Source organism: Meriones unguiculatus, chromosome X (assembly GCF_030254825.1).
Source record: "Meriones unguiculatus strain TT.TT164.6M chromosome X, Bangor_MerUng_6.1, whole genome shotgun sequence".
Taxonomy (NCBI): domain Eukaryota; kingdom Metazoa; phylum Chordata; class Mammalia; order Rodentia; family Muridae; genus Meriones; species Meriones unguiculatus.
In genome coordinates, this window is record NC_083369.1 from 121,385,255 (window position 1) to 121,408,487 (window position 23,233).

At 42.5% G+C, this 23,233-nt stretch overlaps 1 non-coding gene across 1 annotated transcript; it reads left to right on the forward strand.

The window, feature by feature from the left end:
* Window positions 1–18,946: 18,946 nt before the first annotated feature.
* LOC132650237 (small nucleolar RNA SNORA17) lies at window positions 18,947–19,079 on the forward strand. The gene has a single exon (XR_009588617.1). It is a non-coding gene; the product is annotated as a small nucleolar RNA SNORA17 (small nucleolar RNA).
* The last annotated feature ends 4,154 nt before the right edge of the window (window positions 19,080–23,233 follow it).

Below are 23,233 nucleotides of genomic sequence, written 5' to 3' on the forward strand. Positions count from 1 at the left end.
AGTGGTTTCTCCCCTTTAAATGTCCTGCGGTACCTCATTTTCGCTGTCTCTAACAAAGGAGGGGTGGGAAAGACTTGGTCCTCTTTGTTATGGTAACTGCGTTCCAGTTAAGGAAATGACAGGAATAGCCTTTCTCTGCAAAACATACAAGGGATCCAGAGCTTTTGTACGTTTTCAAATGTAAGTCTCTTGGGCTTTGCATGGAGACACTTTTGATGGCTGCCTCCTTGTTTCACACATGGGTTTTAGTAAGGTCATGCTAATGGTATTATCTATTGAGTAAGATTTGTAGCTTTCCCAGACAGGCAGACACGAGGGGGAAAAAAAAAGATCTGCTTTCTGTTTACTAGCCAAAGTGAATGTGCTTTATAGATCCCAAATGCATAGATCTGATTTGCCAGCTCTCCATGGCTCCAGCTACTTTCCTCAACCCTGCTTTTCTCAGCAATATGTGGCCCCCAGGCCCCGTGAAAAGTTATACTAATAAGTGGCCGTATTTGCCGTAGTGGCAGAAACAGTAGTGTACTTTCTGAGACTTTAGCTCTAATCAGGTGAGCACATTTTCCGAGGGGGAAGGGAAGACAGAACAAGAATACAAACAATCAGGACTCATGATGTGACAAGGCCGGGTGTGCTTACAGGAACAACAAAGGAAACTATTTGAAATAGGGCTATTGTGGAAAATACAAGGTATGTGTTTTTTAGGATTATGACAACCATTACTTGCTGTAAAGCCAGTGAAAGGGCCACTGTGAGATTGCCAACATCCTTTTGGCAACCTGCATGTAGTTCCTCCATCTCAGTTCCCTGCCCCCGTGCTCTCCCCAACCCTCCCTGGCCTTTTGGTAGCAGTTAGAAGAACTTGCTGATTGCTGAAGGCAAATGATAGAAGGCAGATTTTGCAATAGAAGGCTTTGTTGTTGCTAACATTGTGGCCATTGTTTCTTAGGATTTGTTGTTTTTGGAGGCGGAAAGGAAGGAGGAAGAATGCAATGAAATCTTTCCAGCTAGGTCTCTGGGAGCTGTAAGACCTGGATTCTGTTCCTGAGCCAACACCTGGCCAAGCCAAAGAGAACCATTCTGTCTTGAGCTTTCTCTGCCTACTGCTTCCAGGTATACACTGCGGCCACACAGAGGTAAACAGGTTCTGAACTGCTTGAAGGCCCCTCTTGGCTTCCTTACCACGCATTCGCACACTTCAAAAGAAAAAAAAAAAAAACCTAAAAGTCAAAACAAAACAAAGTTGGAGTTCCAGAGAGGCTCACAGGGGCATTTCCTGACCAGCAGTGGGCTAGGGTGTATACTAATGACCTGGAAATTCCCTTCTACCATAACCAGTCTCAAATCCTTTAATGCCAGTGTAGCCCAGAGAAGATAAAAGCCACAGATTTCTTCAAGGAGAGGAAATTAGTCATAAATGTTAGTGCTCATTTGTGAAATTGTGAAGATTACTGCAAAGTTCTCCTTTAACTGGGACTTCAGAGAAAGCATCTCTATATTACCACATGAAGTTGAAGCCCTGCACAAGATTGGGGGCAATGCCTTGGAATCTGACATTTCTTCAGATAAACACTAGGTGGCATGGAGAACTTAACAAACAGAAAATGCTAACTATCACGAATTGAAATATAGAGAATGACCCTCTGGTCCTATTTGTAGCAATTGTGTAAAACCTTGCTGTCAAAGTTCAAGGGAAAACTTCAACAACTTAACTAATGTTAGTCACTGAACCATTACAAAGAAAACCCGCTGGAGAAGTTAGCCGCCCCCCCCATCCCTCCTTATAACCATTTGTGAAGTATCATTTTATAAACATGATGATAAATTCAAAATATAATTGTTACCATGACTGGATTCTTTAATAGGAAACAGTCCATTCCTGTCAGGGTGGACGTGGTTTTCATTTGAGCAGTCTTAACAGACTTTTCTTCCTTCCTCTTTTCCTTTATGAAATCATCCAACAGGGTGGGGAAGGCACATCCCACTCTGATCGCTCCCCTGCAAACATCCCTTTGGATTAGAAGCCAGGCTCTCCTCTGCCGTTTTGACATTCCTAACATGTTCACTTTCCAGTGTTTAGGGCTTGGGAGGGAGTGGGCTCTGAGAGCAAGCAGGTGTCCCAGCTGAGGCTGATGACCGGATCCCATCTGACAATTCCATAGCCTCTCCTTTGCTTAGCAAGCCTGGAAGGACAAAGCAAACACATCCAGTTAAGACTCTTCCAGCTTTTCTCGTAATTAGAGCCAGGCTTCCTTAAGAACCTTCATGCCTTCTCCCAGACAAGAGTCCCAATGCAGACAAAGTCTCCAGTCCTATAGCAGGTGCCATGGCTCTGCCTCCTTACCAGACTGGCCTTTTGCTTTGGCAGAGAGGACAAGGTCCCACTCTAGAGCTTGGAATTGACTCTGTAGCCCAGACTAGTTTCCTCCAAACATGGCAGTCTTCTTTTCACAGCTTTCCAAGTGATATTTGATAATATAAGCTGTAATTGATAACAGAGGTGATAATTGCTAATATAAGCTACCAAGCCTGGCCCAAATGGAAGTGCAAATAATAAAAAGACAAAGGACATGTTTTCTCTCATCTGTGGTTCCTAGATTTTATGGAGAGACATAAAATCATGTATGTACTTGTGATATAAAAATAGAACTGTTTAGGGGGCAATGAAGAGAATATGAGGAGAAGGAGGGGTGAGGAAAAGGAGAGAAGAGGAGTGAGAAATAGAAAGGAGAGGGCCAAATGGTGGTGGTGACCACCTAATGGTGGTGGCGAACACCTTTAATCCCAGCATTCAGGAGGCAGAGGCCGGTAGATCTCTATGAGTTTGAGGCCAGCCTGTTCTACAGAGCACGGTCCAGGACAACCAGGGCCACACAATGAAACCCTACTTCGAAAGTCAAAAAAAAAGGGGAGGGTAGAGGAGGGACAGGGACATGATGGGAAATATGCTCAACATATAATATATGAAAACCTAAAAATAATCGAAAGAGCCAAGACAGGAAATCTACCCTGGAAGGTTTCCTTTGACTATTGAGGAAAGCTGCCTTTACAAAGCTGAAATTGAAGCTGGAATAGCTCTCCATCTCATGTCTAGTCAGATGACCAAAATGAAGTCACACACACAGGTCCACTCTCCATACAGACAGTAGTCAAGTTGGCAGACAGTGCAGATGTGTTGTTCAGCCCCACTTTTACTCTACGCTCCCCCATGTGGGTGTGTCTGCATCTGTGAAGTGAGGCTGAATGCTATCCAACTCCTCAGAGTTGTGAACCTAAATAAACCCCCACTCACCCCACTTACCCAATATAGAGGAAAAGTCTCCCTTTTACTATTTGTACATCTTGGTATTTGGGGGGAGAAGCTTATATTCATGTGCAAAGAAATACTTGTGTACATATGTGAGTGTTTCTGTGGAGGCCAGAGGTCAACTTTGGGTATATTCTCTAGGCATCCTCCATCTTTGTTTTTGTTTCTTGTTTTTGTTTTTTGTTTTTGTTTTTGTTTTGAGACAGGGTCTCTTGATAGCTGGAGCTCTCCAAATAAGCAAGGTTGTTTGGCCATGTAGTTTTAAATATCCTTCTTTATCCGTCCTCCCAACCTCCTCCTACTCCCCGTCAACATGGTTCTAGAATTATAAGTGTGTGCTACAATGACAGGTTTCTTATTTTTATTATTATTTTTTAAACATGGGTTTTGGTGATCTACACTCAGGCCCTCACACTTGCAAGGCAAACATTAATTAAGCCACTTCTCTACCCCCCTGTACATGGGTTTTGATCACTTGTTCTTGCTTCTCTCTTCCAGAAATTCCTGCACACAGGATTTCATCCCATTTTCACAACAATTTGGAACTGTATACATTAGGTAAAAAACTCATGCTACTAGGGAAGAATTTAAAACATGCACATACAGAGAAACAGGAGTTAATGGCATTGTAAGCCAAGAGAATATTTCCTTTCTTGAGGTTTTTGGGGACATTGTATTAAAAAGCATGACAAACTGGTTGCATTGTCATGGGCACTTTGGATACCTCTATGTTTCCATGCTCCTTCTATCACTGGAAACAAAAAGCTTGATAATAAGAAGTCACAACGATTCACTTGATTAGTGCGCTGTGTTCCTCAAAAATCAATGGGCATGTTTAAAAATTAATCACCAAAATCATCTTCTGTAAAAATTAGTATAACCTAAATGATCAAATTTGCAAACATGGAGAATTTTTTTCTGAATCAGAATCTCCATCTACCCATTATTCTATGATTCAAATCTACAAACAACCACTTTGAAATATTTTGCTACTAATATCTTTTAATTATCATCTAGATTTCATCACAAACATTTGATTGCCTTTGATTTATTGTCTACTTATAGGGTCATCCACCCTCTACTATCCACTACTCTATCATATTCCTTGATGCGCAGATGCAGATTTGGCATGTGGAATTTGTTGCCAATAGTATCTATCCCCTGAAATTCCTGCAAGAATTCCAGGTGTGGTAGTGCACACCTTTAATCCCAGCACTTGGGAAGTAGAGGCAGGTAGATCTCTAAGTTTCAGGCCAAACTGGTCTACAAAGTAAGTCCAGGACAAGCCATAGCTACACAGAGAAACCCTGTCTCAGAAAAACAAGCAAACAAACAAACAAGATAAAAGTAGCTGATGACCTTTATACTCACAAAGATTGAATACATGCTAAAAGATATTCTTATTAGTTCACGAATAATGAGACAGTTAGTAGATGTGGGATATTATGCCAGAGCCCATTCCAATATCCTTTTGCTACTTCCAGACCTGAGATCTTTCTAGTCCATTCACTGTACAGATAACAGGAACTAGTTGTCTTCAGAAAAGTTGTCAACTGCTCCTCTAGACTTCCAACATAGAAGGCACGGTCCCTTCTTTGACCGAGATTGTTTGCGGTGCCAATATCCAAAGTAAATGTCATCTTTTAGTATCTTAGGTAGTTTCTGGAAGCTTAAAATTTTCCTAAATGTGAAACAGATGTATAGAACATCTGGCTGGTAAGCTTTAGGCACTGCTTCTAGGGTCCCATTGTCACTCACAGCTTGGAAACATCAGTTGGGTGTGCATTTGGAATCTTCTAAGGTAAAAATAAACAAACAAACAAACAAACAAAACAAAAACAACAAAATGACCGTTAAACCAAAAATTTCTTTGGGAATGGTTTGTCTCAAGTGAGCTATTGGGAGCACAGATTCCCTGTTATCCAAAGGCAATACACAAATCACTAAATTATCACAGTCAAATCTTTGGGTTTTCAAAAAACTTAATGCTTGTATTAGACATTTTTGACATAGGATTCATTGACAAACTCATAACATAGCCTTCCAAAACCCTGATCAGGAACTGCAAAGATAGCTCAGCAACAAAAGAGCACGAGCTGTTCTTCCAGAGGATCTGGGTTCAATTCCCAGCACCTGCATGGCCACTCACAACTGTCTGTAACTCCAGTTCCAGGGGATTCGACACTTTCACACAGACTTATGTGCAGGAAAACCACCAACGCACATCAAATAAGTCAAAAAAAACCCAAAATCATCCTGATAATCTCTTGTACCTGTTATAAAATATACTTTCCACAGTCCACTGCTGGATATTGCTTTATTTGATCTCACAGTAGTGAAGGCAGATAGGTGGGGTAGATAAATAAGTCACCCACTCTGTAAATTAAGAAATAGAGGTACAGAGAACTGAAGTGACTTGTCCTAGTCCAAAACAGCCAATGAAAATCAGAAGCTCATGTCAGATCTTCTGTCTCTCTGTTACAGAACCACATTTACTGAGCTAGTTAGGGAAGTTAGCTTCTGAGAGTATTGCCCATATGAAGAAGTGGCAAATTTGCATTATCAGTTAGCACACAGTCCCCAAGACTGAGTTTGGGATGGTGACACTTTCATTCTTCTTCCAGAACAGGGCTTAATAATTATTGCAATTTGGCGGAAAGTTCTGTAGCTCCAGATTATTACAGGAAGTGAGAGCATGCTGAGCTCCAAGGACAGGGTTATGTGAGATCTGGGTGGAGTCTTAAGACTGTCCATTCCTACAAAATAGGATTAATCCTATTCCAGCAGATGACTCACATCTGAAGACAGCAAGGATTAATAGCAGTCCAAGCCATTTGGCCAAAGTAACACTCAGTGTGGGTCACCTTGTAAATCTCAGACCAATACACCATCCTGCTTACAAAGCCCAAGGGCTCAAATTCTTTCTATCTTTTCTGTTTTTACAGAGTGCCAGCTCTGATTAGCAACAGAATTTGAATGCTAAAAGCCAACTGGAGAAATGCCAAAATCGAGATTTTTTTTCTGTTGTTGTTGTTGCTTTGCTTTTAAGATGCTAGTGCACAATGCTTTCCCAAGACTTGTCCACCTACATCCAAGCCAAGCAATATAGACAGGGTCTAGTGTTTGCTGCTATTTCAAATGTGAACTTTGGGCACTGAAGAGCTGGCTAAATCAGTAAAGTGCTTCCTGTGAAAGTATGAGAATTTAAGTTCATATCCACAGCACCCACATAGAAAGTAGCCTCCACCTATAATCCCAGATTGAGATTGAAGAAAAAGACAAGAATGTCCCAGGTTTTGGTGGTCAAACAGTAGAACCAATTGTCAAGCTTCAGGTCTCCTCAGAGACCCTGACTCATCAGGATGGGATGACTTGTCATCAATTGATTGGAAAATTTCCTATATCTCTATATTTCTAGTTCATCTTTATCTACCTTTCACATGTATACATATATTTCTATATGTACCTATATCATCTGTATATGCACATGCATGCATGTAGCCAAAGAATGTATATAGTGTCATGTAGACAGAAATACACTGAATGCACACAGAACTCAGGCAACCTAATTGTATGTAAAGATGCACCCTCACTTTAGAATGTGGAGGGTCCATCAGATTTATTCTTTGGGGTAGGTCAGACACAAAGATAGACGGAACTAGAGAGGAAGACTGTTTTTTGAGAGGATGGAGTTAGCAAGTTTGATGAAAATATAATGTTCAACCTTGAAACACAATGTTTGTCTTTGATGCCAAAAATGCCTTCAATTGGAGATAATTTCAGTCTTAATTCTCCAAGATTACCGTGAAGTAAGTGGATGACCCAAATCATTCAGATACCTTACAAACGACTACTTATGAGAAGCTTGATTTATTTGTCTTTTGAAAAATGTCTCAATCTCATTGGGACAGAAGTGGAAAATGACATTCGAAACTTTAATCCTTTAATACATAGTCTGGTTCTTTCCAAAGGTTGCAATATTTCCAAGTCCTGGGATTCATAACTAAATAAGCATATGGAAACAGAATGTTCTCCATATCTTGGCATCTCAAGTCTTATTGTCTGAGTAGACCGTCTCTCCCTGACACTGTGCAGGAGCATAAGAACAGGCCATCATCCCCATGCACCACATTCTTGGCCAAGACAAATCCTTTTCTCTCTTAAAATGCGTCTCCATTCTAGGTCCTTAGTCAATGTTAGGATGTTCCCCTCCAAGCCTTTGATCTCGCCTCCGCCTTTCCCCATACAAAGTCTTCTCCTTGATTTTCTTTCAAGACCCAGCTCCCATTCTACCATTTCGTGATATTTGCTCTAAGCAATAGCAATCCCTCCAGTTTCTTATACCTTGTGGAACTTGATTACATCACACAAGTTGAAAGTCTGCTGGTGTCATGGTCCCCACACATCATAATCCAGCCGAGTCTCTGATCATAAAATCAGAACTGCAATAGCTCAACTCCTTCATAAAACCCTCAGAGATTAGAGTAGGTTAGAAAGGCAGATGTAGCTGCAACTTGGAGCCCTTTATTTTGGTTTTAATCCCTTGGAGTCTCTATCAGTTCCTTCATCTAACCAAATTCCCTGGGGTTGTCACAAGAGAACATCCACAACATGCCAGTGATACAATGTGAATGTACTACCTGTGAATGGTGAATGTTTATACTTCTCTATAAAATGTTCAGGGTATGCAGTAGGAAAATAAATCATGAATGGATCAATGAATATCCACCTTTGGTGTTGCCAAACTTGAATTTTGAGACAGGATTTCTCACTTGACCTGGAGCTTTTGATGTAGGTTAATCAACTGGCCAGCAAGCTTTCAAAATTCACTTGTTTCTGCCTCATCAGTGCTGGGATTCCATGTACATTCTACCGTGCTTGGTTTTCCTTTCTGCCCCCCTTTTTTTTTTAACATGGGTTCTGAGGGGTTGAACTTAAGTGCTCATGTTTATCCAGAAAGTATTTTAGTATTTTATTAACTCGAACTGTCTCCCTAGCCCTTAGTGGATTCATTTTCATTATAACATATCCGAGTATCATGATATAAAATAGTAATTTTTGGAGTTAGAAGGTTGAATGAGGACTTAAGAAGTCATGTTATTATGAAGTATTTACTAGTGTGGAAATACGTTCACAATCATATTTAAGAAACTATACCCCTAAAAGCAGTTTCTAAAGTAGAATGTTAGGGTCTGAAAGTATTTGCATATGTACATGTACATATATACATACGTGTATATATGTGTGTACGTGTATATATTTATTTATTTATTGCAATGAGTTGTTGTTCTGATTCAAGGTTTATGACTTCTGAAACACCATAAACAGTGGACTGTTGTGACTCATCTTGAGACTTGCCCAATGTCAGGGTGATGCTGTAGCTAAGCCTGTAGGGGCAGGCTCTGTGTGAGCTCCACACAGAGGACACCTCCCTGTCCTCGGTGTTTGCCATCCTGAGGCTTGCTGGGCTTTGTGCTTGTAGGCTGCAGACAGTGCCACTGCCTCTGGTCCTCCATCTCCCAGCAGGGCAAGCACCACAGGCTGGCCGGCTGGCAGCCTTAGGGCCAGCCCTATTCACTGATGACCTGCTTCTTTGGGACCTTCAGGCTATGGCACATCTCCCTGTTATTGGTGCCGGGAACCCCATAGCTCACTGGACAAGACCTTTGTCCATGTAGTCTGCTGGCTGAGGTGTAGTGAAAAAACAAACAAACAAACAAACAAACAAAAAAACAAAAAAACCCTGAATGTCATTGGGGAAAAAGGCCCTCTGCCTTTGGAATCCTTTCCCCTAACTGGACTGCTTTGTCTAGCCTCAACAGAAGAAGATGCGCCTAATCTTACTGCTACTTGATATGCTAAGGCTGGTTGATATTCATGAGAGGCCTCCCCCTTTTGTGAGGAAAAGGGAAGCAGGAGTGTATGAGGGGCATGGAGGTGAAAGGGAGAGACTGAGAAGAAAGGAAGGAGAAGAAACTGTGATCAGGATGTAAAATAGATTAAGAAATAAATAATTTAATAAAAAAAGGAAGAAGAGGCAATCTTTACTAAAGACTTCTTTCCTGTAAAATGTAACTTGTTTTGTGTAAGTCTGATTGACATGTGAAATTTTGATTATATTTATATGTAACAAATGAGTTTCCAGCAAAAAACCGAAGTAAGGTGTGCCATGTAGTTAGCAAAGATTTCCCCCATATTGGCTTTAAAAATGATGAATGCCATAGGTAAAATTTAACCGTTTCTCAGTTTTCTTTGCTGTGAGTGTGAGGTGTACATGTGTGTGTGTAAAGCATTTTATCTTATTTTCAATTATGTATGTATGTCTGAGTATGGATTGCTATATGTGAGTGCAGTGTCAGTGGAGGCCAGAAGGGGGCATTGGATCCCCTGGAGTTGTAGTTAACAGGTGGCTGTTAACTGCCCGATGCGGGTCCTGGGAACTGAATTTAGGTATCCTAAGTTAAGAGAGGTATATGCTCTTAACCACTGACCCATCTGCCCAGCCTGAGAGAGGTTTTTTTCTATGAGGAGAGAGTTGTTTTGTTGAAAAAAAAAAAAAAAAAAAAAAAAGTTGGCCTGCGGCTCACAATGCTTTAACAAATCTCCTAGCATTGAAATCTAAGAGCTGATTTTTATTAAGTTTTGGAGCTTTTGGAGTTTTCACTGAACTTAGGTCAGCACTGGTGGAGTGTTTCCCGGCTGCATGCCCTGATAAGCATAGCCTCTTGGTATATTGTGTTAATGGCTAGTGGAACCACCTCCCCTTCCTCCCCACCGTGACTGTCACTGCTTCCGAAATGCCCCCAAAATGGCACTAAATGATGTACAAACACACCAGATGGATTGCTAATCTCTTTCTATGGCTTCTTAATGGTGCATTCACAGCCCTTTGGAGCAAACTCAATTTTTCTCTGTGCACTCTATTTTCACTTTTGCAATTTCAGAAGAAATCATCCTGGCAAACATATTTTGTGACTTGGATGAGAGGTAATTTATACAATTGCTTACTTACTACAACAACAAGCAGCAACTCCAGTCACAGGAGGATGGATAGCTACTTATCAATCACAACTGAAACACATGAAAGAATCTGAACCTTTCTATGTAACAGCCAAAGCTATGAATGAAGGGACTACTCTGGAAATATTGTTTCTTTGGGGTGGGATAGGGATAGGAGAATAGTGAACAGCATAAACCAAACTCAGTACTTTTTTTTTTCTGGTTACTGTTATTGTTTTTTACTTTGACTTTTTTTTTTAACAGGGTCTCCTTGTTGGCTGTCTTTGAACTCACTATGGAGACCAGGCTGGCCTCAGACTCACAGAGATCCACCTGTCTCTGCCTCTGCCTCTGCCTCTGTCATACTGGGATTAAAGGTGTGCATCACCATGCCCAGCCAAAGTCAGTACTTTGGATCTTAACTTCATGTTGCTCATTGAATCTTAAGAGAACTTTAAATGAGAAGGCCGGGTGTGGGTGGCTGGCACTTGCTTGTAATCTCAGGCAAAAGGAGGAGCGTGGCTGCAAATTCAAGGTCAGCCTACGCTAAATAGCCTAGGCAACGAAGCAAGAGCTTGTCAACAAATGAATAAACTTCAAATGAACCCAACTGAAAGCATAAAACTTGAATTGAACAAATGCCACAGACCTACGAGGAATCATTGTTAGGTCATCTGTGAAGGGATGTAGCTCTGGTTCAAATACTTGGGGGTGACTGGGCAAAGGGGTGACGAGATATGGTCACTTCCATTATTGGGCAAGTTGCCCCCTACCCCATATCTATTTGGTGGAGGTTAGCCATAGTTACTCTCTAGGGAATCCTGCCTGCGTTTACCCATATGTTTTTTTGACACTTCAGACCTAGTACAGATGTTTAAGAATTTAAGGTTGTATTGGTTTTCTGCATTCAGCTCTGATATGATGATATGAAGGTTTGTCCCTAGTCTTATCACATCTTGTTATGTTGTGTTTGGTAAATGTCTCTGATAGAAATGGAGAAGAGTGGATCTGAGGGAAAGGGGTAAGGGGGCATGGAGGAGTGGAGGGAAGGGAGCTGTGGTAGGGATGTATTGTATGAGAGTGAATTTAAAAACTGATAAACTGATAATAGAAAAAAAAAGAATTTAAAGTCGTATGTATACATGTGCGTGTGCTCACACATACTTGCTCACAGTCTTTGGACAGAAGAGCTCCTATATGAGGGTGGGAGAGTGTTTTTTCTAGGTCAGTTGTTCATGATGACGGCTGCCCATTAAAATGACCTGGGAGGGGCTGGAGAGATGGCTCAGTGGTTAAGAGCACTGTCTGCTCTTCCAAAGGACCCAGACTCAATTCCCAGCACCCACATGGCAGCTCACAACTACCAAGGGCTCTGACACTGTCACACTAATGCTCATAAAATAAAATTAAGTAAATTATAACAATAAAATCAAATGACCTGGGAACCTTAACCATCTCAAATGCTCCAGACAGTCGAAATCACAACTACTAGGCTTAGGACTCAGAAGCCAGTACTTTTTTTTTTTTTTTAGCTCCCTGAAGTGATTCTGATGTGCCCACTGCTTTAAGCAGTTGAGATGGATGAAGTCGGTAGGCTTCTAAGATCAGCAGAATCATCTGGTGATTATTGTTAGCATAGGAGAGGATCGTGGATTATAGAGGCACACTTTTCCATACACTGATGCAATGTGCTTTGTTCAGGGGCATCCCCATGGTTACTTTTCTCATTATTCTCTCCCCTCTTCTCCCCTTTCCATATTAAAAAGAGTTGGGGGATGTTGCTGAAATGAAGATTTGGGCCTGATGTTGGTAGAGTGAGTCCTTGCCTGACATGTGTGCAGTCCTATTCTTGCTCTTCACTCACACATCTCTGTGTGGTGACTTGTGCCTGTAATCCAAGCACTCAGTATGTGGAAAGCAGAAAGACTAAAAATTCAACGTCATTCTCATTTACATAGTGAGTTCCAGACTAGCCTGAAATACATGAGAATCTGCCTTAAAAATTCAGATTAAATAAGTCTAGGTTTGGGGATACATTTTTTTTGAGGCATTGTCTTAATATGGAGCCCTGGCTGTCCTGGATGTAGCTGTATAGACCTGGCTGGCTCCCTAGATAATTCTGACACCAGTGGTCTGTGATTCAGCATTTTAGAGTCCCTCGCTAGATAATTCTACCTTGGAGCTTGCACATTTCCCAAGTCTTTTGTTTAATTAACTAATTGCTTTGACTTTTGACATATAAAGAACATATTTGAAAAAATCAAATTAGTTGATGTATGTGGAAGTCAGAGGACAGGGCTGTACTCAAACTCGCAAAACTTCCCTGCTTCTGACTCCTGAATGCTGGGATTAAAGTGTTCACCACCTGGGATGGTATTGAGTAAGGCCATCACTGTGAAGAAATGAGCTCTAGTAGACGTGCTAATAACACATTGTCACCAGATATTTATCTATCTCTCCTGCACTTCACTGGCCAGCAAAGACTCAGCTGCCCCACAAGTGGGGGGTACAGGCCTTGTTGTCAGCATAACATTGTCACGTGAGAAAGAACATGACATTTGTCATTAGACTAGGGTTCACATCTAACTTTGGAAGCTTAAGAATGGTATGAGGTTGGGGAGACGGCTCATTAGCTTAGACCTGTAGCTATGCCAGCACAAGGAGAAGACTCACACATCAAGGCAATTATGGCCACCACATATGCCTATAACCCTAGCATTGGCATAAAGATAAGGGTCAAACATAGGAGACTCACTGAGGAGTGTTGGCTGCCACGCTAGCTCCAGATTCAGTGACAGAATGCCAGACAAAGACATCCAACATCACTGGTCCCTGCAGACAAGCATGAGCACACACCTGCGCAGCCATGTACACCCATATATACATGTGTGAATACACCACACACACACACACACACACACACACACACACACAACCACAAACTCACATTGGGGCGGGGTGGGAGAATGAATGATAGATGAATGCATGGTGTGGTCTCTACATGGTCCCCATCTGATATGACTATCTCTATTGACCATCTCTTCTAGGGGTGAAGGAGCATTGGATTAGAAAAGGCTTCAGAGAGGAGAAAATGCTGGAAGCCCAAAGAGAAGAATTATTCCTACAGGACAAGTGGAAGGAAAAACCTTCCAGTGATGGGTAAAAGGGGGTGATTACTAATATTGCTTACATTTGCTGCTGGGACCAGTCACAAAGGGGCTGCTTTGAGTGACTCTGTGGTTGTTTACCAAGCCGGCTATCAACTGACATTTTACTTTTAAATTGCTGGGACTGGTAACAGGGCAGATATGGTCCACTTGCTGCTTTGTGACCCTGGATTTTGCACAATTTTGTCAATGTTCGCACCAGGGCAAACCTCCAGGTAGAAATATGGATTCTTCACATCCCATCCAGCTAGCTGCTCACTGACCTCACCGACACCTGCATATTTTTTCCTATCCCCTTCTAAGAGCAAGAGGAAAGAACCCCACTTTTTGGAGAGTAAGGGAGGCACAGGGCATAGACTGCAGAGGGGGATGTCTGAAAAAAAAAAGATATTATAGTACAGAGGCTTAAAACATGGACTGGAGTGCTGGAGGGAAATGGGTCAAACACTAGGTAGGACATTCCTATAGTTCCATGATTCCATTCTGGAGCCACTTGGTGCTCTCAATCACGTCTCCCTTTGCTATTTTAGCTACCTGGGGTCAGTTACATGGCTTCTGACCCTATGAACATATGATTTAAAAGATTAGGGTCTCAGATTAGATGCTTACATTTTATGAGCCCAAGTTTTTTTATTTGTGAAACTAGGGTTTTAAAAGAAGTCTTGTAGGGATAGGGATGGAGAGATGGCTCAATGGGTATGATGTTTGCTGTGCAAGTGTAGGAACTGGAAATCAGATCCCCAGAATCCATGTAAATACTGAGTAGGCATGGTAACCCACTTGTAGTCCCAGCACACGGGAGGCAGAGACAGAGGGACGCTGGGACAAACTGGCTAGTAAGCTGGCTAGCTAGTCTAGATAAATCAATGACCTCTGAGTAAAGTGAGAGACCTCTCACTTTCACTGTATCAGGGAGAAAATGATCAAAGAATATTCCTCTTGTAACGGCAAAAACAGAACAAAATCAGAAAATTACAGGTCAATACCCCTGATGAACATAATCAAAAGTGCTCAATAAAATACTTGTGAACCAAATATAGACAGACATCAAAAAGCCAAGGACCATAGTCTACCAATAAAAAGGAAAGAAAGAAACCCTGATACCAGGCATGAGAAGCTCTCTTTGAGTTATTAGACAGGGTTGTGAAAAGACTCCCACAGCTTTGAAGGCTTTTGCTATTGCCTTTGGATGCTCCTCAGAGGTAGAAGGTAAGTCCTATTGCTGAAGATACCATGCACTTTGAACACAGAGCTCAAAGATCTCTGATCTGTATTTAATCTAAAAACCTCTTCCCTGAGGATCAGGGAAGATTTCTTTTCTTTTTAAAATAATTTTATTATTTTTTATATTAATCACAGGTTATTTACTTTGTATCCCCACTGTAGTCTCCTCCCTCCTTCCCTTCCAATCCCACCCTCCTTCCCTCATCTCCTCCCTGCCCCTCTCTAAATCCGCTGATAGGGGAGATCCTCCTCCCCTTCCATCTGACCCTAGCTTATCAGGTCTCTTATCAGGACTGGCTGCAATGTCCTCCTCTGTGGCCTAGCAAGGCTGCTCCTCCCTCAGGGAGGGGAGCAGGAGAGGTCAAAGAGCCAGGCATTGAGTTCATGTCAGAAATAGTTCCTGTTTCCCTTACTAGGGTACCCACTTGAATACTGAGCTACCATGGGCTACATCTGAGCAGGGGTTCTAGGTTATATCCATACATCGTCCTTGGTTGGAGAAACAGTCTCAGAAAAGACCCCTGTGCCCAGATATATTTGGTCCTTGTGGAGTTCCTGTCCTCTCCAGGTCATACTAACTCCCCCTTCTTTCATATGATTCCCTGCACTCTGCCGAAGGTTTGGTTATGAGTCTCAGCATCTGCTTTGATACACTGCTAGTTAGAGTCTTTCAGAGGCCCTCTGCAGTAGGCTCTTGTCCTGTTACTTATTTTCTCCTACTTCCAATGTCCATCCCATTTGTCTTTCTAAGTGAGGATTGATCATCTTACTCCTGGTCCTCTTTCTTGTTTACCTTCTTTAGGTGTACAGAATTTAGTATGTTTGTCTTATAGTTCTAGTACCTACTTATAAGTGAGTGTATACCGTGTGTGTCTTTCTGCTCCTGGGATACCTCACTCAGGATGATCTTTTCTTTTTTTTTTTTTTTTCCAGAGCTGAGGACCGAACCCAGGGCCTTGCGCTTGCTAGGCAAGCGCTCTACCACTGAGCTAAATCCCCAACCCCAAGGATGATCTTTTCTAGATCCCATAATTTCCCTGCAAATTTCATGATTTCCTTATTTTTAATTGCTGAGTAAAGCAAAGGACACTGTTGTCAGACAAAACGACAACATACAGACTGGGAAAGGATCTTCACCAACCCTATATCTGACAGAGGGCTGATATCTAGAATATATAAAGAACTAAAGAAGTTAAAAGGCAATAAATCAAGCAATCCAATTAAAAAATGGGGTAAGGAGCTAAACAGAGAAGTCTCTGTAGAAGAATATAGAATTGCAGAGAAAAACTTAAAGAAATGATCAACCTCATTAGCCATCAGGGAAATGCAAATCAAAACGACCCTGAGATTTCACCTTATACCCATCAAAATGGCTAAGATAAAAAAAAACTCAACTGGCAACACATGCTGGAGAGGTTATGGAGAAAGGGGAACCCTCCTCCATTGCTGGTGGGAATGTAAACTTGTCCAACCACTCTGGAAATCAATCTGGTACTTTCTCAGACAACTAGGAATAGCGCTTCCTCAAGATCCAGCCATACCACTCCTAGGCATATATCCAAAATATACTCAAGTACACAACAAGGACATTTGTTCAACCATGTTTGTATCAGCCTTATTCATAATAGCCAGAACTTGGAAATAACCCAGATGTCCATCAAAAGAGGAATGGATACATAAATTGAGGATCAGTTTTCATGGTACCTGAAGGAGCCATGCAATATTTCAAAGGAGGGGAACAATGATGTTTTTTAACAACAAAATGAATAACAGATAAGATAATCCTAAGGGTGAAGTAGTGGTATACATACCTTGTCAGTAACCAACAGCTCTCTAATTGGACTAAAGACCTGTTCAATAAAAGAAAAATTATATCTTGTACTGTAAACCTAGCCAGCTACCCAGGACTAGTGAAGTAAAGTCATGGATCTTAGAGGAGACTTTATAGCTACCACTTTACTAAAAACAGCACAATTCCTATTTTCTAATTATTCATCCACATACCCCCCAATAAGTGTATTTCTCACCCTTCATCAATGATAAGATGTAATTTGTAATAGATCAAGACCATTATGGAAAACCAAAACCAATCAAAATGCAGAATTGTGGAGCCCAGATGCTACTGATTTATCTACAACACGACTCCTGCGTATAAGGCTCAGGGATCATTGTAGAAGAGGGGTCAGAGAGATTACATATGCCAGAGGAACAGGGAATTTGCTGTGAATTTGCATTTCCTTGAAATTTCAGAGGCTACTGCCATGATGTCTCACTAACATGGCTGCCTAAACCTGAGTTGAACAAAGAAGACTCCAATGGACATTGAACATGGATAGAGGAAAGCTCATTAGGACTCAGCCCTACACAAAGAACTATAGGCAACTAAGGAAGGGTGAGAATAGGAGAAACAGTCTTCCCCAAGGAAGAGTACACAAAATGGTCAGCCCTAAAAGCATACATACAAATAACATTATATAGACTGATATAGACTGAGCAGGTTGCATTTATATTTATGCATATATATGTATTCACATATATTTTCATGTGAATGTGTGTGTATGTGTTTATGTACAATTAAAGACAAAGGGGCCAGGAATTTGAAGGAGAGAAAGAGAAGAGGTACATGGGAGGATGTATGGAGGAGGGGAAGGGCAAATGATGTCATTATATTATAATCTCAAACAAAAAGATACATGGGCATCTGAATCTGTATGGTAATTTGAAAGCTTTACAGAGTGCCTAACAGAGGAGATTGCTGGGGAAAGCCATAATTCCTCTTGAGTTCCTTGCATACTGCTCCTGTACAATGAGTATTGGTTCCCATTTGCCTATTTAATTTATTCTTTTGGCTTAATATGCCCACGGAAGTGTAGAAGCTTACATTTTGCTCACATAAGGCTAAAGGCATAAATCCATAGATTGAACTAATTTATTTAGTCAACGAATGAGTCCTTTGTTTATTTCTTCATTTAACAAGCACTGATGACTTTATGTAGAACTGTGTGATATTCTGTGAACAATAAAAATCATTCTAAGAAAATAGGTCTAGATATCTTGAAGCCTATTGTCAACTACTTTCGACAAATCATAAGTATTTTTTTTAGCAGACTTTAATAAATGAATGGGGTAAGAGGACATATTTATTCACAACCAATAAGACACTCAAGCATGGGGGCTAGAGAGATAGCTCAGAGGTTAAGAGCACCGACTGCTCTTCCAAAGGCCCTGAGTTCAATTCCCAGCACAGTGACTTGCAACCATCTATAGTGAGATCTGTTGCCCTCCTCTGGCACGAAGGCATACATGCAGGCAGAACAATGTAGACATAATAAACAAATCTTAAAAAAAAAAATAAAAATAAAAACAGCGATACTCAAGCAGGTTAGGAACCTGGAGGCAGGGGCCGATGTAGAGGACATGAAGGGGTTCTGCTTACTGGCTTGCTCAGCTAACTTAGAACCTGGGACCACCAGCCTAGGGATTGATTCTCAGTCGTCTGGTTCTTCCTCCATTAATCACTAAACAAGAGAAGGCCTTAAAGGCTTGCTTCCCAGCCTGATTGTATGAAGGCATTTTCATAGTTGTTCCCTCCTTTCAGATGACTCTATCTTGGGTCAAGCTGACACAAAAATGAGCCAGCATGGAATGTTTATGTGTTCCATGTTCTTGCTGAACTCCTAGTTTACAAAATAAAATCTCCCAGATTTCCCAAGACCCTGGGCTTAAGGGCACCAATTGAATTCAGTCCGAGTGTGCTACTAACTTATGCAAACAATTCCAGATTTCCATGGGATGGTGACAGCTTTTCTCACTCTGCATTGGCTCTGAAGGCAGAGGTGACTTGGACATCAATTTCAAGTTCAGGCTGAAAAAAATACCTGTAAAGGCATGAACAAACACCTAGGCCAAATGGCTGCAGCTGGTTTAGTGCAATTGCTTCTCTTATTGGTTTCCAAGTTCTGTGGGTGTGGTGGCTGTGTCTGGTGAGCTCAGCTTTGGCTATATGCCCACTCCTAATACTGCAATCTCCTCTTTTGGACGGGGCCAGATCTTTGCTTTGAATTACAATGGCACACAGAGAACAGTCTGTTGGATTCTGACTTTTGTCCTTTACTTATGTTAACTCAAACCATTCCTTTCATTTCTTTCCTTGTTCTTTCTTTCTCCCTCTTCTGCCCCTCTCTTTTTGTTTTCTCTAAAAAAGATCCTTTGGAAACCAAAGCTTTAAGAACTAAAAGGTGCAGAAAACCCTGCCGCTAGAAACATTGCAGGTGTGGCCTGCTGTGTCACATGTGCTTGAGTAGGTGGCAGAGAGGAGAGAGGCTAGGTCCACACTCAGTGCTCTGACCTATAAACATCAAAATGATCAGTAGCCTAACAGTCCCTGAAAAAAAGCGAACCTGAGATGACCACCAGCCTGGCCCAGGCAGGGAGCTAGCCAGAGATGGCCACCAGTCCAGTGCCGAACAGGGAGCAAGCCAAAGACTAGAAAACCCTGCCTGAGACCATGAGCCCTGGGTAGCAATGAGTCTGAGACAGATGACCCTTGCTTGCATGGCCTAGACAAGGCATGATTCTAAGACAGGCCATCAGACAGACACCATGGGACCTGGACAGGGAGCTAGCCTAAGATGACAACCACTCCAGTGCAGTGTAGGCCTGAGACAGGAAGACCATGACTTCTGCCCAGCACCATAATGCATGCACAAGGCATACCATCTCTGAGATCTCTCCTCGGATGATCCTAGACACTTAGACACTCAGAGACCCCAGGTGTCACTAAGAGAAGCAAGCAAGTGGTGGAGAAATAAAAGAGAAACAGAAGGACGTAGGCACGATGCAGAGAGGCAGAACTGGAGACTCGAGGGAAGTGGGGAACAGTCTGATGTGAGTAGCCAGTGATGCTGCCTGGGGACCATTGTGGGCTCCTGGCCTGTGCTGCCTTCAGGGCACACATCTAGGTTGATGGCCCTGCAATCTCAGAAGTCTGTTACCACCAAAGGCCAGGCGGACATCCCTGGTCTGGGCTGCAAACCAGGAACATGTTCATGTCAGAGGCCTGTGCAGAACTGGCCCCACCCCTCACCTGGGCATCCTGGGGATATCTGACCCACCCCTAGCCAGCTGCAATGCTTGGGAGAGTGGGCCCAGGCCCCACACATTGCAGGAGTTGATGGAGGAGCTGACCCTACCACTCATCTTCCATGAGATGGCATGGACTAGGGAGAGATACCTTCCTTCCTTCTCGTCCCTCACCACTTGTGGCAAGTGGGAGACCTGGCCCTTGTGTCATGAGAGCAGGAGAGCTGGCCCTAACCCTCACCTGCTGCAACAGAGGTGCAGGCCCTACACCTCTTTGCCTGGGCAGCACAGTAAACCTGACCCTGGATGAGGGGTTTCAGGTGAGCCAGTCCCAAGGGCTTGGGAGTGGGAAGGCTGGCAGACTGGCCAGCTCAGATACCTCTCAGACTCAGATTCAGGGATTTGAATTGGCCCACCCCAACATCTACTCCATCCATGAATTGCTAGAGTGCATAAAGGGGCAGGTACTATAGATCTAAAATCACAAGATCTCCATGACACAGGGTAACAACAAGATATCAGAAAGGAGTCCCAGTGAGGTCCTAGTATTGATAGTATAGCAGAAGCCAGAGGCCTCAAACCAGACCAAAGAGTCATGGTAATGAACATTTGCAAGCAAAAAGGTGTGGACAAAAGGGAATATTGTGGGACACACTGTGACACACTACAACTTCCACAGTGAGATTTTTTTTTTTTACTCTGTTGAGTGGGGGAAGTTGTAAGAGTGGAGGTGTGAGGGGAGGGAGGTATGAGGGGACAGAGAGATGAGTGGGATTGGGGGGCATGATGTGAAATTCACAAAGAACCAATAAAAAGTAACAAAAAGTCAGTGCAGAAAACAAGAGGAAGCACATCAGGATTGTCAAAGAGAGTATTTATGCTCATTTCTTTGTAACCATCCAGCCTGAGGGAGGAAACCAGACATAGTGACTATAGAATATATAAGGCCTACTAGGAGAGAGTTCAGTCAGATGAGGAATGAATGGATAGAGAAAATCTGGAGATAGGTGTTCAGTGAAATATTATCTAGCCTTAAAAAGGAAGGAAAGCTTGCCAATCTTGCCATTGTTGACAGCAGACATGATGAAAGTGAAATAAGCCATAGGCACGAACACAAATGTTTCATGATCTTGAAGCAGGAGGTAACTCGTGGTAGGCAGTAAGGGAAAAGGGTCACAGTGAAAAGCAAATATGCTTAATATGTTACAGTGGGAATGAATGGTAGAGTAAAAAGACAGTGTTGGGATTAAAACAGTGAAGTCACAAGTAATAGGATGAGAGACAAAGACACAGTGTAGTTGCCTATGTTACAACTGAGCTAGACATGTAGGAGGAAGGACAGAGCTCTGGGTCAGTGATAGTGTGCTGCCCCAACTCTGCTTCACTTTCCCCCCCTCAGGGTAGACTGGTCCATTGCACACCAAACTGGGCTGTAGGGAGGGAAGCTTAGACAGGGTGAGTGCATGGGTGAGTGCAATGCAGGACCTCAGTCAGCTTTGATTACACCCAGGAAAAGCTTCAGAGAACTGGTTCTGTTTACTGGGGGAGGCAGAGAGGAAGATGGTATTTATGCTCTTAAGGTGGTGGCCAGGGTCTTCAGGGACAAGGTTTGTGTGGTTATGTACCATTGGCCAGGGCATGGGTGTTGAAAGTTGCTTCATCTGCATACTCAGGGGCTGTAGGGTCTAGGAAAAAACCTTATAAGGTCAAACAAAGAGTGTGTCATTCTCTGTTCAGTGCGAGACTGGTTATTAGGATTGTGCAGTGGAGGTGGAGTTATACTGAGGGTTCATAAATCACTCTATGAAACTGGTTCCATGAGATGGGGTTATTAAGGGAATGGAGGGTCACAGAGACCATCTCTGGGCAAGGTGGGAGAAAGAAAAGAGACAGAAGGGGCGAGTCTTCTTATTAGGTGGCCCAGTGCAGGCACAGGAGGTTGCAAGTGGTCCTTTGGTGATCTCAAAGATGCTTGATGTCCTTTTTGTCAGGTCTCTTGGGGGCTGGACGTAGAGATGCTTGCTTACAGATCCCAACATTCCTATATTTACACAATGGAATAATAATCAACAATTAAAAACAAGGAAATCAAGAAATATGCAGGCAATTGGCGGGATCTAGAAAAGATCATCCTGAGTGAGGTATCCCAGAAACAGAAAGACACACATAGTATATACTCACTTATAAATGGATATAGATATATAATATAGGATAAACATACTAAAATCTGTATACCTAAAGAAGCTAATCAAGGAGGACCCTGGGTAAGATGCTCAATTCTCATTCAGAAAGGCAAACGGGATGGACATCAGAAGAGGGAGAAAACAGGGAAGAAGACAGGAGCTTACCACAGAAAGCCTCTGAAAGGCTCTACCCTGCAGGATATCAAAGCAGATACTGAGACTCAGCCAAAATTTGGACAGAGTGCAGGGAATCATATGAAAGAAAGGGGAGACAGAAAGACCTGGAAGGAAGAGGAGCTCCACAAGGAGAACAATAGAACCAAAAAATATGGGCCCAGGGGTCTTTTCTACTACAACCAGGGACCATTCATGGAGATAACCTAGAACCCCTGCACAGATGTAGCCCATGGCAGTTCAGGGTCCAGGTGGGTTACATAGTAATAGGAACAGGGACTATCTCTGACATGAACTCAGTGGCTGGCTCTTTGATCACCTCACCCTGAGGGGGACAGCCTTACCAGGTCACAGAGGAAGACAATGCAGCCAGTCCTGATGAGACCTGATAGACTAGGATCAGAAGGAAGGAGAGGAGGACCTCCCCTATCAATGGACTTGGGGAGGGGCATAGGAGATGAGGGAGGGAGGGTGGGATTGGGAAGGAATGAAGGATGGAGCTACAGCTGGGATGCAAAGTGAATAAACTGTAATTAATATAAAAAATAAAAATAAAAAATGAAAGTGAAGAATGAGGAAGGGGGCAATGGTTGGGTGGGCATAGGGGCGACTTTTGCTCTTCAAGCTAATTTCTATTAGAGGCATTGTCATTCTCAGGGTTTAGCTGGTCCCCACCATCAGGTTGATTGGAAGGTCATTGTCATCTGGTTCTGTGGGCAGAAGTTGATAATCCTATAAGAGTAACTGTTTAATGGTTTGGTTAGAGAATTTTTGCATTTGTTGTTGGAGGAATGTAGAAAAGTTAATAAAGCAGGGTGCAAAAAACAAAAGCAGAAAGATAAGCAGAAGTATGAGGAAGGGCAGAACATTTCCAAATTGGGTTCTCAAAGGCCCAAGAATTAGAGGCCTAGAGCTGTTCTCTTCGCTTTTATAGATTTGTCTGGAGATGTTGGATTTTGTCTTTCACAATACTCGACTGGTTGACATAAAAACAGCATTCCTCTTGGAGGAAGATGCAAAGGCCACCTTCTTTAGCTGTGAGGAGATCCAGTCCTCATTGGTTTTGAAGTACTACTGCTGCCAGTGTGAGTCACTCT